Below are 17,972 nucleotides of genomic sequence, written 5' to 3'. Positions count from 1 at the left end.
GTTTGGATAGAAAACACTCTGAATTTTCTAAAACTGTTTGAATGGTGTCTGTGAGTATAACAGAACTCCTATGGCAGGCAAAAACCTGACAAGGTTTCAAGCAGGAAGTACCCTGTCTGACAAGGAGTCGTGCGTCTTGCATCTTTTTATTGAAAAGTAAGGATCTTAGCTGTAACGTGACAATTCCCAGGGCTCCAATAGGCTCTCAGAGCCCGCGAAAAACATGAAGGTTTACGAGGGAGCCTCAGGTTGAAACAGATTATCGCCTTTTGTAAGTGGCTGCTCCGAGGACCTTTCAATGATGCGCGTGCATGAGTCGCTTCTGAGGAGAAATTTTATTCGGCTGTTTAGGCTCAATGCATACTCCCGGTCGGAATATTATCACTTCTCTACGACATAAATGGCATAAAAATTGGTTTTAAACAGCGGTTGACATGCTTCGAAGTACGGTAATGGAATATTTAGACATTTTTGACAAGCCAACGCGCCATGCGCGGGACCGTGAAAAAGCATTCTAGAACTCACGAACAAAACGTCGCTGTTTGGATATAACGATGGATTATTTGGGACCAAACCTACATTTGTTATTGAAGTAGAAGTCCTGGCAGTGTATTCTGATGAAGAACAAGTAAGGTAAGAACATTTTTCTTATAGGAAATGTGATTTTGATGAAGGCTAATCTTGCCGGGTGTCTAAATAGCTAGCCCTGTAATGCCGGGCTATGTACTTAGATTATTGCAAAATGTGCTTCATCCGAAAAGCTATTTTAAAATCGGACATATCGAGTGAATAGAGGGGTAATGTATCTATAATTCTTAAAATAATTGTTATGCTTTTTGTGAACGTTTATCGTGAGTAATTTAGCAAACTGTTAGTAAATTCCCCGGAAGTTTGCGGTGGTTATGCTTTTTCTGAACGTCACATGCTAATGTAAAAAGCTGGTTTTTGATATAAATATGAACTTGATTGAACAGACATGCATGTATTGTATAACACAATGTCCTAGGTGTGTCATCTGATGAAGATCATCAAAGGTTAGTGCTGCATTTAGCTGTGGTTTGGGTTTATGTGACATGATATGCTAGCTTGAAAAATGGCTGTCTGATTTTTTCTGGCTGGGCACTCTACTGACATAATCTAATGTTTTGCTTTCGTTGTAAAGCCTTTTTGAAATCGGACAGTGGGGTTAGATTAACCTCTCTGGGGTATGTGGGACGATTTCGTCCCACCTACGTAACAGCCACTTCAATCCAGTGGCGCGATTTTTGAATCGTTAGAAATGCTATAACTTCAATTTCTCAAACATATGACTATTTCACAGCTATTTAACTTCTTACATCTACACGTTCCGCTAGCGGAACGTCTGCTCCAATATCCAATGATGGGCGGGGCGCGAAATTCAAACTCCTCTAAATCCGAAAACTTACACTTTTCAAACATATGACTATGTTACAGCTATTTAAAGACAAGACTCTCCTTTATCTAACCAAACTGTCCGATTTCAAAAAGGCTTTACAGCGAAAGCAAAACATTAGATTATGTCAGCAGAGTACCCAGCCAGGAATAATCACACAGCCATTTTTCAAGCTAGCATATCATGTCACATAAACCCAAACCATATCTAAATGCAGCACTAACCTTTGATGATCTTCATCAGATGACACACCTAGGACATTGTGTTATACAATACATGCATGTCTGTTCAATCAAGTTCATATTTATATCAAAAACCAGCTTTTTACATTAGCATGTGACGTTCAGAACTAGCATTCCCACCGAACACTTCCGGTGATTTTACTAAATTACTCACGATAAACGTTCACAAAAAGCATAACAATTATTTTAAGAATTATAGATACAGAACTCCTCTATGCACTCGATATGTCCGATTTTAAAATAGCTTTTCGGATGAAGCACATTTTGCAATAATGTAAGTACATAGCCCGGCGTTACAGGGCTAGCTATTTAGACACCCTGCAAGTTTAGCCTTCACCAAAATCACATTTCCTATAAGAAAAATGTTCTTACCTTGCTTGTTCTTCATCAGAATACACTGCCAGGACTTCTACTTCAATAACAAATGTAGGTTTGGTCCCAAATAATCCATCGTTATATCCAAACAGCGACGTTTTGTTCGTGCGTTCTAGACACTATCCCAACGCTAAATCTCGGCCACGAGCATGACGCAAAATATGACAAAAAATTTCTAAATATTCCATTACCGTACTTCGAAGCATGTCAACCGCTGTTTAAAACCAATATTTATGCAATTTATCTCGTAGAGAAGCGATAATATTCCGACCGGGAATCTGCCTGTCTGTAAACTGAGGAAAAAACCGAAAGCCGGGGGCGGGGCGTGTCACGCGCCTAAGGCTTAGTCCATCAAGTGACCACTTAGCTTTTGCTCTCGTGTGCTTCAGCCAGGGCTTTGAATTACGTCATTCCTGTTTTTCCCGGGCTGTGAGACTCCATTGTTGACGTGAGAAGTGTCACGTAAGAGCAGAGATCCTTTGTAAACGACAGAGATAATAAAGAAGGGCAAGAAATGTTCAGACAGGGTACTTCCTGAACAGAAGCATCTCAGGTTTTTGCCTGCCATAGGAGTTCTGTTATACTCACAGACACCATTCAAACAGTTTCAGAAACTTTGGAGTGTTTTCTCTCCAAAGCTAATAATTATATGCATATTCCAGTTTCTGGGCAGGACTAATAATCAGATTAAATCGGGTACGTTTTTTATCCAGCCGTGAAATTACTGCCCCCTAGATGTAAGAGGTTAAAGACAAGAATCTCGTTAATCTAACCCCACTGTCCGATTTCAAAAAGGCTTTACAACAAAAGCAAAACATTAGATTATGTTAGCAGAGTACCCAGCCAGAAAAAATCTGACACCCATTTTTCAAGCTAGCATATCATGTCACATAAACCCAAACCACAGCTAAATGCAGCACTAACCTTTTATAATCTTCATCAGATGACACACCTAGGACATTGTGTTATACAATACATGCATGTCTGTTCAATCAAGTTCATATTTATATCAAAAACCAGCTTTTTACATTAGCATGTGACGTTCAGAAAAAGCATAACCACCGCAAACTTCCGGTGAATTTACTAACAGTTTGCTAAATTACTCACGATAAACGTTCACAAAAAGCATAACAATTATTTTAAGAATTATAGATACATTACCCCTCTATGCACTCGATATGTCCGATTTTAAAATAGCTTTTCGGATGAAGCACATTTTGCAATAATCTAAGTACATAGCCCGGCATTACAGGGCTAGCTATTTAGATACCCACCCAGTTCAGCCTCCACCAAAATCACATTTCCTATAAGAAAAATGTTCTTACCTTGCTTGTTCTTCATCAGAATACACTGCCAGGACTTCTACTTCAATAACAAATGTTGGTTTGGTCCCAAATAATCCATCGTTATATTCCAACAGCGACGTTTTGTTCGTGAGTTCTAGAATGCTTTTTCACGGTCCCGCGCATGGCGCGTTGGCTTGTCAAAAATGTCTAAATATTCCATTACCGTACTTCGAAGCATGTCAACCGCTGTTTAAAACAAATTTTTATGCCATTTATGTCGTAGAGAAGTGATAATATTCCGACCGGGAGTATGCATTGAGCCTAAACAGCCGAATAAAATTTCTCCTCAGAAGCGACTCATGCACGCGCATCATTGAAAGGTCCTCCGAGCATCCACTTACAAAAGGCGATAATATGTTTCAACCTGAGGTTCCCTCGTAAACCTTCAGTTATTTCGCGGGCTCTGAGAGCCTATTGGAGCCCTGGGAATTGTCACGTTACAGCTAAGATCCTTACTTTTCAATAAAAAGAGGTAAGACGCACGACTCCTTGTCAGACAGGGTACTTCCTGCTTGAAGCCTTGTCAGGTTTTTGCCTGCCATAGGAGTTCTGTTATACTCACAGACACCATTCAAACAGTTTTAGAAAATTCAGAGTGTTTTCTATCCAAACCTGAACAATAATATGCATATTCTAGCTTCTGAGTTGGTGTAGGAGGCAGTTAAAAATGGGAACATATTTTTTCCAAAATTCTCAATACTGCCCCCTATACCAAACAGGTTAACGAGATTCTTGTCTTTAAATAGCTGTGAAATAGTCATATGTTTGAGAAATTGAAGTTATAGTATTTCTAACGATTCATAAATCGCGCCACTGGAATTCCAGTAGCTGTTACGTAGGTGGGACGAAATCGTCCCACATACCCCAGACAGGTTAAGGTAGAGACTTCTTATTCAGGATTCTGTTTATGTCTACCCCAAAGACAACGTGTGTGAAGCAAGAGCTTCCTGTGACAACCGGAAGTGGTTAAAATCACCCAAGAGCTATTGTCATATTGCCACCTGCAGATAGTGAAAATCACGCAACTCAACCATCTGTTTCTCAGTCAATTCTTAAGGTAGAGACTTCTTATTCAGGATTCTGTTTATGTCTACCCCAAAGACAACGTGTGTGAAGCAACAGCTTCCTGTGACAACCGGAAGTGGTTAAAATCACCCAAGAGCTATTGTCATATTACGTGCGCATAGTGAAAATCACGCAACTCAACCATCTGTTACTCAGTCAATTCTTAAGGTATAGACTTCTTATTCAGGATTCTGTTTATGTCTACCCCAAAGACAACGTGTGTTGAGTAAGAACTTCCTGTGACAACGGGAAGTGGTTAAAACAGCCTAGAGCTATTGTCATATGGTCATCCTGCATATAGTGAAAATCACTCAACTCAACCATCTGTTATTCAGTCAATTCTTAAGGTAGAGACTTCTTATTCAGGATTCTGTTTATATGTACCCCAAAGACAACGTGTGTAAAGCAAGAGCTTCCTGTGACAACCGGAAGTGGTTAAAAACACACAAGAGCTATTGTCATATTGCCACCTGCAGATAGTGAAAATCACGCAACTCAACCATCTGTTACTCAGTCAATTCTTAAGGTAGAGACTTCTTATTCAGGATTCTGTTTATGTCTACCCCAAAGACAACGTGTGTGAAGCAAGAGCTTCCTGTGACAACCGGAAGTGGTTAAAAACACCCAAGAGCTATTGTCATATTACGTGCGCATAGTGAAAATCACGCAACTCAACCATCTGTTTCTCAGTCAATTCTTAAGGTAGAGACTTCTTATTCAGGATTCTGTTTATATGTACCCCAAAGACAACGTGTGTAAAGCAAGAGCTTCCTGTGACAACCGGAAGTGGTTAAAAACACACAAGAGCTATTGTCATATTGCCACCTGCAGATAGTGAAAATCACGCAACTCAACCATCTGTTACTCAGTCAATTCTTAAGGTAGAGACTTCTTATTCAGGATTCTGTTTATATGTACCCCAAAGACAACGTGTGTGAAGCAAGAGCTTCCTGTGACAACCGGAAGTGGTTAAAATCACCCAAGAGCCATTGTCATATTACGTGCGCATAGTGAAAATCACGCAACTCAACCATCTGTTACTCAGTCAATTCTTAAGGTAGAGACTTCTTATTCAGGATTCTGTTTATGTCTACCCCAAAGACAACGTGTGTGAAGCAAGAGCTTCCTGTGACAACCGGAAGTGGTTAAAAACACCCAAGAGCTGTTGTCATATTACGTGCGCATAGTGAAAATCACGCAACTCAACCATCTGTTTCTCAGTCAATTCTTAAGGTAGAGACTTCTTATTCAGGATTCTGTTTATATGTAACCCAAAGACAACGTGTGTAAAGCAAGAGCTTCCTGTGACAACCGGAAGTGGTTAAAAACACACAAGAGCTATTGTCATATTGCCACCTGCAGATAGTGAAAATCACTCAACTCAACCATCTGTTACTCAGTCAATTCTTAAGGTAGAGACTTCTTATTCAGGATTCTGTTTATATGTACCCCAAAGACAACGTGTGTGAAGAAAGAGCTTCCTGTGACAACCGGAAGTGGTTAAAATCACCCAAGAGCCATTGTCATATTACGTGCGCATAGTGAAAATCACGCAACTCAACCATCTGTTACTCAGTCAATTCTTAAGGTAGAGACTTCTTATTCAGGATTCTGTTTATGTCTACCCCAAAGACAACGTGTGTGAAGCAAGAGCTTCCTGTGACAACCGGAAGTGGTTAAAAACACCCAAGAGCTATTGTCATATTACGTGCGCATAGTGAAAATCACGCAACTCAACCATCTGTTTCTCAGTCAATTCTTAAGGTAGAGACTTCTTATTCAGGATTCTGTTTATATGTACCCCAAAGACAACGTGTGTAAAGCAAGAGCTTCCTGTGACAACCGGAAGTGGTTAAAAACACACAAGAGCTATTGTCATATTGCCAACTGCAGATAGTGAAAATCACGCAACTCAACCATCTGTTACTCAGTCAATTCTTAAGGTAGAGACTTCTTATTCAGGATTCTGTTTATATGTACCCCAAAGACAACGTGTGTGAAGCAAGAGCTTCCTGTGACAACCGGAAGTGGTTAAAAACACCCAAGAGCTATTGTCATATTACTTGCACATAGTGAAAATCACGCAACTCAACCATCTGTTTCTCAGTCAATTCTTAAGGTAGAGACTTCTTATTCAGGATTCTGTTTATGTCTACCCCAAAGACAACGTGTGTTGAGTAAGAACTTCCTGTGACAACGGGAAGTGGTTAAAACAGCCTAGAGCTATTGTCATATGGTCATCCTGCATATAGTGAAAATCACTCAACTCAACCATCTGTTATTCAGTCAATTCTTAAGGTAGAGACTTCTTATTCAGGATTCTGTTTATATGTACCCCAAAGACAACGTGTGTAAAGCAAGAGCTTCCTGTGACAACCGGAAGTGGTTAAAAACACACAAGAGCTATTGTCATATTGCCACCTGCAGATAGTGAAAATCACGCAACTCAACCATCTGTTACTCAGTCAATTCTTAAGGTAGAGACTTCTTATTCAGGATTCTGTTTATGTCTACCCCAAAGACAACGTGTGTGAAGCAAGAGCTTCCTGTGACAACCGGAAGTGGTTAAAAACACCCAAGAGCTATTGTCATATTACGTGCGCATAGTGAAAATCACGCAACTCAACCATCTGTTACTCAGTCAATTCTTAAGGTAGAGACTTCTTATTCAGGATTCTGTTTATATGTACCCCAAAGACAACGTGTGTAAAGCAAGAGCTTCCTGTGACAACCGGAAGTGGTTAAAAACACCCAAGAGCTATTGTCATATTGCCACCTGCAGATAGTGAAAATCACGCAACTCAACCATCTGTTACTCAGTCAATTCTTAAGGTAGAGACTTCTTATTCAGGATTCTGTTTATATGTACCCCAAAGACAACGTGTGTGAAGCAAGAGCTTCCTGTGACAACCGGAAGTGGTTAAAATCACCCAAGAGCCATTGTCATATTACGTGCGGATAGTGAAAATCACGCAACTCAACCATCTGTTACTCAGTCAATTCTTAAGGTAGAGACTTCTTATTCAGGATTCTGTTTATGTCTACCCCAAAGACAACGTGTGTGAAGCAAGAGCTTCCTGTGACAACCGGAAGTGGTTAAAAACACCCAAGAGCTGTTGTCATATTACGTGCGCATAGTGAAAATCACGCAACTCAACCATCTGTTTCTCAGTCAATTCTTAAGGTAGAGACTTCTTATTCAGGATTCTGTTTATATGTAACCCAAAGACAACGTGTGTAAAGCAAGAGCTTCCTGTGACAACCGGAAGTGGTTAAAAACACACAAGAGCTATTGTCATATTGCCACCTGCAGATAGTGAAAATCACGCAACTCAACCATCTGTTACTCAGTCAATTCTTAAGGTAGAGACTTCTTATTCAGGATTCTGTTTATATGTAACCCAAAGACAACGTGTGTAAAGCAAGAGCTTCCTGTGACAACCGGAAGTGGTTAAAAACACACAAGAGCTATTGTCATATTGCCACCTGCAGATAGTGAAAATCACTCAACTCAACCATCTGTTACTCAGTCAATTCTTAACGTAGAGACTTCTTATTCAGGATTCTGTTTATATGTACCCCAAAGACAACGTGTGTGAAGCAAGAGCTTCCTGTGACAACCGGAAGTGGTTAAAATCACCCAAGAGCCATTGTCATATTACGTGCGCATAGTGAAAATCACGCAACTCAACCATCTGTTACTCAGTCAATTCTTAAGGTAGAGACTTCTTATTCAGGATTCTGTTTATGTCTACCCCAAAGACAACGTGTGTGAAGCAAGAGCTTCCTGTGACAACCGGAAGTGGTTAAAAACACCCAAGAGCTATTGTCATATTACGTGCGCATAGTGAAAATCACGCAACTCAACCATCTGTTTCTCAGTCAATTCTTAAGGTAGAGACTTCTTATTCAGGATTCTGTTTATATGTACCCCAAAGACAACGTGTGTAAAGCAAGAGCTTCCTGTGACAACCGGAAGTGGTTAAAAACACACAAGAGCTATTGTCATATTGCCACCTGCAGATAGTGAAAATCACGCAACTCAACCATCTGTTACTCAGTCAATTCTTAAGGTAGAGACTTCTTATTCAGGATTCTGTTTATATGTACCCCAAAGACAACGTGTGTGAAGCAAGAGCTTCCTGTGACAACCGGAAGTGGTTAAAAACACCCAAGAGCTATTGTCATATTACGTGCACATAGTGAAAATCACGCAACTCAACCATCTGTTACTCAGTCAATTCTTAAGGTAGAGACTTCTTATTCAGGATTCTGTTTATGTCTACCCCAAAGACAACGTGTGTTGAGTAAGAACTTCCTGTGACAACGGGAAGTGGTTAAAACAGCCTAGAGCTATTGTCATATGGTCATCCTGCATATAGTGAAAATCACTCAACTCAACCATCTGTTATTCAGTCAATTCTTAAGGTAGAGACTTCTTATTCAGGATTCTGTTTATATGTACCCCAAAGACAACGTGTGTAAAGCAAGAGCTTCCTGTGACAACCGGAAGTGGTTAAAAACACACAAGAGCTATTGTCATATTGCCACCTGCAGATAGTGAAAATCACGCAACTCAACCATCTGTTACTCAGTCAATTCTTAAGGTAGAGACTTCTTATTCAGGATTCTGTTTATGTCTACCCCAAAGACAACGTGTGTGAAGCAAGAGCTTCCTGTGACAACCGGAAGTGGTTAAAAACACCCAAGAGCTATTGTCATATTACGTGCGCATAGTGAAAATCACGCAACTCAACCATCTGTTTCTCAGTCAATTCTTAAGGTAGAGACTTCTTATTCAGGATTCTGTTTATATGTACCCCAAAGACAACGTGTGTAAAGCAAGAGCTTCCTGTGACAACCGGAAGTGGTTAAAAACACACAAGAGCTATTGTCATATTGCCACCTGCATATAGTGAAAATCACGCAACTCAACCATCTGTTACTCAGTCAATTCTTAAGGTAGAGACTTCTTATTCAGGATTCTGTTTATATGTACCCCAAAGACAACGTGTGTGAAGCAAGAGCTTCCTGTGACAACCGGAAGTGGTTAAAATCACCCAAGAGCTATTGTCATATTACGTGCGCATAGTGAAAATCACGCAACTCAACCATCTGTTACTCAGTCAATTCTTAAGGTAGAGACTTCTTATTCAGGATTCTGTTTATGTCTACCCCAAAGACAACGTGTGTGAAGCAAGAGCTTCCTGTGACAACCGGAAGTGGTTAAAAACACCCAAGAGCTGTTGTCATATTACGTGCGCATAGTGAAAATCACGCAACTCAACCATCTGTTTCTCAGTCAATTCTTAAGGTAGAGACTTCTTATTCAGGATTCTGTTTATATGTAACCCAAAGACAACGTGTGTAAAGCAAGAGCTTCCTGTGACAACCGGAAGTGGTTAAAAACACACAAGAGCTATTGTCATATTGCCACCTGCAGATAGTGAAAATCACTCAACTCAACCATCTGTTACTCAGTCAATTCTTAAGGTAGAGACTTCTTATTCAGGATTCTGTTTATATGTACCCCAAAGACAACGTGTGTGAAGCAAGAGCTTCCTGTGACAACCGGAAGTGGTTAAAATCACCCAAGAGCCATTGTCATATTACGTGCGCATAGTGAAAATCACGCAACTCAACCATCTGTTACTCAGTCAATTCTTAAGGTAGAGACTTCTTATTCAGGATTCTGTTTATGTCTACCCCAAAGACAACGTGTGTGAAGCAAGAGCTTCCTGTGACAACCGGAAGTGGTTAAAAACACCCAAGAGCTATTGTCATATTACGTGCGCATAGTGAAAATCACGCAACTCAACCATCTGTTACTCAGTCAATTCTTAAGGTAGAGACTTCTTATTCAGGATTCTGTTTATATGTACCCCAAAGACAACGTGTGTAAAGCAAGAGCTTCCTGTGACAACCGGAAGTGGTTAAAAACACCCAAGAGCTATTGTCATATTGCCACCTGCAGATAGTGAAAATCACGCAACTCAACCATCTGTTACTCAGTCAATTCTTAAGGTAGAGACTTCTTATTCAGGATTCTGTTTATATGTACCCCAAAGACAACGTGTGTGAAGCAAGAGCTTCCTGTGACAACCGGAAGTGGTTAAAAACACCCAAGAGCTATTGTCATTTGGCCACCTGCAGATAGTGAAAATCACGCAACTCAACCATCTGTTACTCAGTCAATTCTTAAGGTAGAGACTTCTTATTCAGGATTCTGTTTATATGTACCCCAAAGACAACGTGTGTGAAGCAAGAGCTTCCTGTGACAACCGGAAGTGGTTAAAAACACACAAGAGCTATTGTCATATTGCCACCTGCAGATAGTGAAAATCACGCAACTCAACCATCTGTTACTCAGTCAATTCTTAAGGTAGAGACTTCTTATTCAGGATTCTGTTTATATGTACCCCAAAGACAACGTGTGTGAAGCAAGAGCTTCCTGTGACAACCGGAAGTGGTTAAAATCACCCAAGAGCCATTGTCATATTACGTGCGCATAGTGAAAATCACGCAACTCAACCATCTGTTACTCAGTCAATTCTTAAGGTAGAGACTTCTTATTCAGGATTCTGTTTATGTCTACCCCAAAGACAACGTGTGTGAAGCAAGAGCTTCCTGTGACAACCGGAAGTGGTTAAAAACACCCAAGAGCTGTTGTCATATTACGTGCGCATAGTGAAAATCACGCAACTCAACCATCTGTTTCTCAGTCAATTCTTAAGGTAGAGACTTCTTATTCAGGATTCTGTTTATATGTAACCCAAAGACAACGTGTGTAAAGCAAGAGCTTCCTGTGACAACCGGAAGTGGTTAAAAACACACAAGAGCTATTGTCATATTGCCACCTGCAGATAGTGAAAATCACTCAACTCAACCATCTGTTACTCAGTCAATTCTTAAGGTAGAGACTTCTTATTCAGGATTCTGTTTATATGTACCCCAAAGACAACGTGTGTGAAGCAAGAGCTTCCTGTGACAACCGGAAGTGGTTAAAATCACCCAAGAGCCATTGTCATATTACGTGCGCATAGTGAAAATCACGCAACTCAACCATCTGTTACTCAGTCAATTCTTAAGGTAGAGACTTCTTATTCAGGATTCTGTTTATGTCTACCCCAAAGACAACGTGTGTGAAGCAAGAGCTTCCTGTGACAACCGGAAGTGGTTAAAAACACCCAAGAGCTATTGTCATATTACGTGCGCATAGTGAAAATCACGCAACTCAACCATCTGTTTCTCAGTCAATTCTTAAGGTAGAGACTTCTTATTCAGGATTCTGTTTATATGTACCCCAAAGACAACGTGTGTAAAGCAAGAGCTTCCTGTGACAACCGGAAGTGGTTAAAAACACCCAAGAGCTATTGTCATATTGCCACCTGCAGATAGTGAAAATCACGCAACTCAACCATCTGTTACTCAGTCAATTCTTAAGGTAGAGACTTCTTATTCAGGATTCTGTTTATATGTACCCCAAAGACAACGTGTGTGAAGCAAGAGCTTCCTGTGACAACCGGAAGTGGTTAAAAACACCCAAGAGCTATTGTCATTTGGCCACCTGCAGATAGTGAAAATCACGCAACTCAACCATCTGTTACTCAGTCAATTCTTAAGGTAGAGACTTCTTATTCAGGATTCTGTTTATATGTACCCCAAAGACAACGTGTGTGAAGCAAGAGCTTCCTGTGACAACCGGAAGTGGTTAAAAACACACAAGAGCTATTGTCATATTGCCACCTGCAGATAGTGAAAATCACGCAACTCAACCATCTGTTTCTCAGTCAATTCTTAAGGTAGAGACTTCTTATTCAGGATTCTGTTTATGTGTACCCCAAAGACAACGTGTGTGAAGCAAGAGCTTCCTGTGACAACCGGAAGTGGTTAAAAACAACCAAGAGCTATTGTCATATTACGTGCGCATAGTGAAAATCACGCAACTCAACCATCTGTTTCTCAGTCAATTCTTAAGGTAGAGACTTCTTATTCAGGATTTCGTTTATGTCTACCCCAAAGACAACGTGTGAGAAGCAAGAGCTTCCTGTGACAACCGGAAGTGGTTAAAATCACCCAAGAGCTATTGTCATATTACGTTGGCATAGTGAAATTCACGCAACTCAACCATCTGTTTCTCAGTCAATTCTTAAGGTAGAGACTTCTTATTCAGGATTCTGTTTATGTCTACCCCAAAGACAACGTGTGTTGAGTAAGAACTTCCTGTGACAACCGGAAGTGGTTAAAAACACCCAAGAGCTATTGTCATATTACGTGCGCATAGTGAAAATCACGCAACTCAACCATCTGTTTCTCAGTCAATTCTTAAGGTAGAGACTTCTTATTCAGGATTCCGTTTATGTCTACCCCAAAGAAAACGTGTGTGAAGCAAGAGCTTCCTGTGACAACCGGAAGTGGTTAAAATCACCCAAGAGCTATTGTCATATTACGTGCGCATAGTGAAAATCACGCAACTCAACCATCTGTTTCTCAGTCAATTCTTAAGGTAGAGACTTCTTATTCAGGATTCCGTTTATGTCTACCCCAAAGACAACGTGTGTGAAGCAAGAGCTTCCTGTGACAACCGGAAGTGGTTTAAAATAGCCTAGAGCTATTGTCATATTGCCACCTGCAGATAGTGAAAATCACGCAACTCAACCATCTGTTACTCAGTCAATTCTTAAGGTAGAGACTTCATATTCAGGATTCTGTATATGCCTACCCCAAAGACAACGTGTGTCTATTCTTTTTGCAAAAAAACAAAAACACACACACACAATTTGGCCATAGATACATATTGTGGGGCTTAGAGGCTTATACCGCCTTCAATAGTTACTTTCGTTCAAACGATTCAAGAACCGTCAGACCTAGAGCTCCGAAATTTTAGAAACCTGTTCTAGAGCTCAAGTCGATAGTGCACGGTGATTTATGGGGCTCTAGAAGGTTCTCTGACCGAGAAACCGCCTCGTACATTTGCAATATTTTCAATTCATTTTGAATATCACGGACATGGCGACATGTAGAAATGTCCCAGAGTCGCAAGACTAGGTGCATTGAAACCGCCTCGGCCCATAGAGACGGACCCCAATGTCTCTGTCCGATAGCTCATTCAGGGACCCCGTAGTAACGCCCTGAAAAAGTGGATTTTCAGCACCAATTAGGCCATTGCTCGGGCACCGAATGACCTATCGAGCCGAAACTTCGGATTCGGGGTCGCCTCACATAGGCCTACACATAATGTCAGAGCTGGACCCGCAGCTATAACGTAACTATGTGTTTTATGTTTTTTTATGGTTAAAATTGAAAGCACTGTGAATTATGGGCCTTCACTGACATATGTGATAGTTGGCTTCTATACGAGTTGGAAAAAGTGGATTTGGTGTCAGATGCTATCAGTTTGGTGTCAAAATGACATCTAATTGACTGATGGACGCTGACTGCTGGGTGACGAGCAATGGAGAGGAACCACAGTCACTGCCCGGCCATCCCGAGTTCATCGAGCCAGTCAATAATGCATTTCTGCAGTATTTTTGAGCATGCCTAAATTTGTGATGCTAAATGCCCATTGAATCATATTGCAAACGTAACGCGCAATATTGCAAATGTAACGTGCATTTGCAATATGATTCAACAGCAAAAAATATCACCAAAGTTGACATGATGAAATCAACACAACGAGTGATGGAGAGGAACCACAGTCACTGCACGGCCATCCCGAGATCATCGGGCCAGTCAATTATGCATTCTGAGCATGTCAAATTCGTTAAAAATGTTAAAAGCAACAGAGTCCCACTTCTCCCTCATCATACATGACAAGTAGACCATCTGCGTTGATTGATGGCTTAACATAGGGATATATATCATTTGGGCAGTATAAATGCCATTTGGACCATGGTTCACTGACTTTTGGGTTTGGAAACCGACTTCCTATGATCGTACATGGCAAACGGACAAACATACTGATTTGGCACATTCAATACTTTCATACATGTATAATTGACAAAAAAAGAATTGGACATTTCATTTGCACATTTCTAATGGCATTTGGCAAAAAATATAAATATATCACTTTTGACTTCCTATGAAATCATATTCCAAATGCACAAATCATATGCCTTATGCACAAGCAAATATGTCACTTTTGACTTCCTATGAAATCATATTCCAAATGCACAAAACATATGCCTTATGCACAAGCAAAAACAACCCAAAAAATTATGTCAATAAAATATGTCAAAAGTATGTCCATACAGCTCTTATACATGTGTAATTGACATAAAAATCAAAAAAAAATCGAAAAACGGTCCAGAAACCACTTTTTTAGGGTTGAAAAGTTTTCAAAAAATATGTCATTTTTTTCAAAATTTGACTCTTGGGACTTGAATTGTGTTACATTTGCAATATGAAAATTCACTGCGGAGAGCTCTAGCTATCTTTTGGATATTTGCTGTAATTTGGCACTTGCAATACTTCCAGAAGTGACAAAAAAAAGCATTGGATATGTCATTTTGCAAAAAAAATGAAAAAAAAAATGTCACTTTTTTCCTATGAAATCATATTCAAAATGCACAAATCATATGCCTTGCGCACAAGCAAAAGCAACCCAAAAAACGACATCAATAAAAAACGTCAGAAGCATGTTCATACAGCTCTTATACATGTGTAATTGACATAACAATCGAAATAATTTCGAAAAACGGTCCAGAAACCACTTTTTTACAAGGTGCTAAGTTTTCAACAAAAAAAATCATTTTATCAAAATCTGAGACTTGGGTAAGAATTGGGTATCATTTGCTGTATGAAAATCCAAGGTGGAGCGCGCTCGCCATCTAAAGGAAATTTGGGGTGTTACAATTGGCAATTGCCATCGGAAAATTGCCATATGATTGGCCCGGAGATGGGCCGCTTTGGGTGGTTTTTGCAATCGTGTGTATGATTCGTGCTATGCCAATATGTTGCCATGTTATTTTGTCCAAATCAGGGGGGTATTCCCTTACACACCACTATGTTTTTTTAAAAGTCAGCTTAACGTCTATGTTGATACAACTTCAATCAACAACATATACTTAGTTACAGCGCTACACATATCCAGAAGACAGGGCCATACTGTAGTACTACACTATTACACAGTTATGTACTACTAATGTAGTAGTGTCTAGGATGTTAAGGAATGTCTATAGGGGGGAACATGTACAAGATATAATACATTCCCCACAGCATCGAAGGATGCATACACTGACACTGACATTGTATTTTGTTATGTGGAAGTAGCATAAGTATGTGTAAAGAGTTTAAATTAAAAGTTCAGAATATGTCTCTTGTGAAAATTGAGATGGGGTACATATATTATGTATTACACATTTTTAATAATACTTGTGAGTGGTAGCCACGTTCTTCAGAGGTTATAATACAAATACATATTATGATTTAGTGTAACGCCCTGGCCATAGAGAGTGGTTTTTTATCTTTATTTTGGTTAGGCCAGGGTGTTACATTGGGTGGGCGTTCTATGTGCATTTTTCTATGTTGGTTTGTTTAATTGATTTTGGCCGTGTTGCTTCCAATCAGGCACAGCTGTAGAGTGTTGTTGCTGATTGGGAGTCACACATAAGGAGCATGTTTTTCCTTTGGGTTTTGTGGGTAATTGTTTCTGTTAGTGTTTTGCACCTGACAGGACTGTTTGGCTGTCGGTTTTCTTGTTTTGTTTGTATAGTGTTCTTTCTTTATTAAATATTCAATGATGAACACTAACTCCGCTGCACCTTGGTCTACTCTCTCTCACGACAGCCGTTACATTTAGTTCAGCAATGAGTTGTTTTGTACACGTAATCTAAGATTTTAACAACCTAATACATATACATCTTTTTTTCATTGACCCCAGGGCTATATAAACCAAAGGTTTCATTTGGGGTTATAATAATGATTTACAAATGAAAAAGTCTGTAGTTCATTGCATATTATGTAGTTATGGATTCGAATCTTTTTCATTATTTTGCCTATTTTCTCTTGAAACATAGGGTCTATCCCCTAGAAACTCATGGGCACTATAGATATGTGTAGTACTGTATATAAAGATTAACAAATAAATATATCTGTCACGTCCTGACCAGTAAAGGGTCTGTTTGTTATTGTAGTTTGGTCAGGGCGTGGCAGGGGGTGTTTGTTCAGGGTGTTTCGGGGTTGTTTGGGTGATCTTCTATCTTAGTGTATTTCTATGTTATTTCTAGTTGGTCTATTTTTATGTGGTGTTTATTGGGTTGACCTTCAATTGGAGGCAGCTGCTTCTCGTTGCCTCTGATTGAAGGTCCTATTTATAGGGGTGTTTGTTCTATGGGGGTTTGTGGGTAGTTATTTCCTGGTTTATTGTTTGTTGCACCTGACGGGACTGTTTGGAGTCATTTGTTTTGTATACGTGTTTATTTTGTTTTTCCTTCTTCAAATAAAAAAAGAAGATGAGTATACATTTTCCCGCTGCGTTTTGGTCTACTCCTTACGACAATCGTTACAGAACTACCCACCACAAATGGACCGAGCAGCAGAGGAAGGAGCAGCAGGAGGAATATAAGGATTCATTGACATGGGAGGAGATCCTGGATGGGCAGGACCATGGCACCAGGCTGGGGAGTACCAGCGCCTTAAGGAGGAGCTGGAGGCAGCCAAGGCAGAAAGGTGCCATTACGAGGCGTTATACGCGCCGATTGGCAAGTGCGAGAGGCAGCCCCAAGAAATGTTTTTGGGGGTGCACACGGGGAGAGTGGCTAGGTCAGGTAATAGACCTAAGCCAACTCCCCGTGCTTATTATGGGGAGCAACGGATCATGAGAGCACCGGTGTATGCGGAAGTGCGCACGATCTCACCCATGCGCACGCACAGTCCGGTGCTAGCGATCCCAGCCCCTCGCAAGTGCCGTGCTAGAGTGGGCATCCAGCCGGGTAGGAGTATGCCTGCACAGCACATCTTTCCACCAGTGCGCCTCCTAGGCCCAGGCTACCCTACGCCTGCTCTGCGCACGGCAGCCATCAGGCCTCTGCACAGCCCAGTTCGCCCTGTGCCAGCACTCCGCTCGTGCAGGGCTACTGTTACCATCCAGCCAGGACGGGTTGTGCAGGCGGTGCGCTCCAGACCGCCGGTGCCTACTCATGACCCAGTGTATCCAGTTCCCGCTCCTCGTGTTTCCAGTCTGGCGCCTCCAAAGCCAGCACCACGCACCAGGCCTCCAGTGCGTCAGCCCAGTCCAGTACGTCCTGTTCCCGCTCCTCGCACTAGCCTTGGGGTGCGTGTCTCCAGTCTGGTACCTCCAGTACCAGCCCCACGCACCAGGCCTCCAGTGCGTCAGCCCAGTCCAGTTCGTCCTGCTCCTGCTCCTCACGCTAGCCCTGTGGTGCGTGTCCCTAGTCTGGCACCTCCAAAGCCAGCCCCACGCATCAGGCCTTCAGTGCGCAGTCCCTGTCCAGAGCTTCCGACGACAGTTCCCCGTCCAGAGCTTCCGACGACAGTTCCCTGTCCAGAGCTTCCGGTGACAGTTCCCCG

Source organism: Salmo trutta, chromosome 38 (assembly GCF_901001165.1).
Source record: "Salmo trutta chromosome 38, fSalTru1.1, whole genome shotgun sequence".
NCBI classification, from domain to species: Eukaryota; Metazoa; Chordata; class Actinopteri; order Salmoniformes; family Salmonidae; genus Salmo; species Salmo trutta.
The sequence above is the reverse complement of the archived record's forward strand: the minus strand, read 5'-3'. Positions refer to the sequence as shown.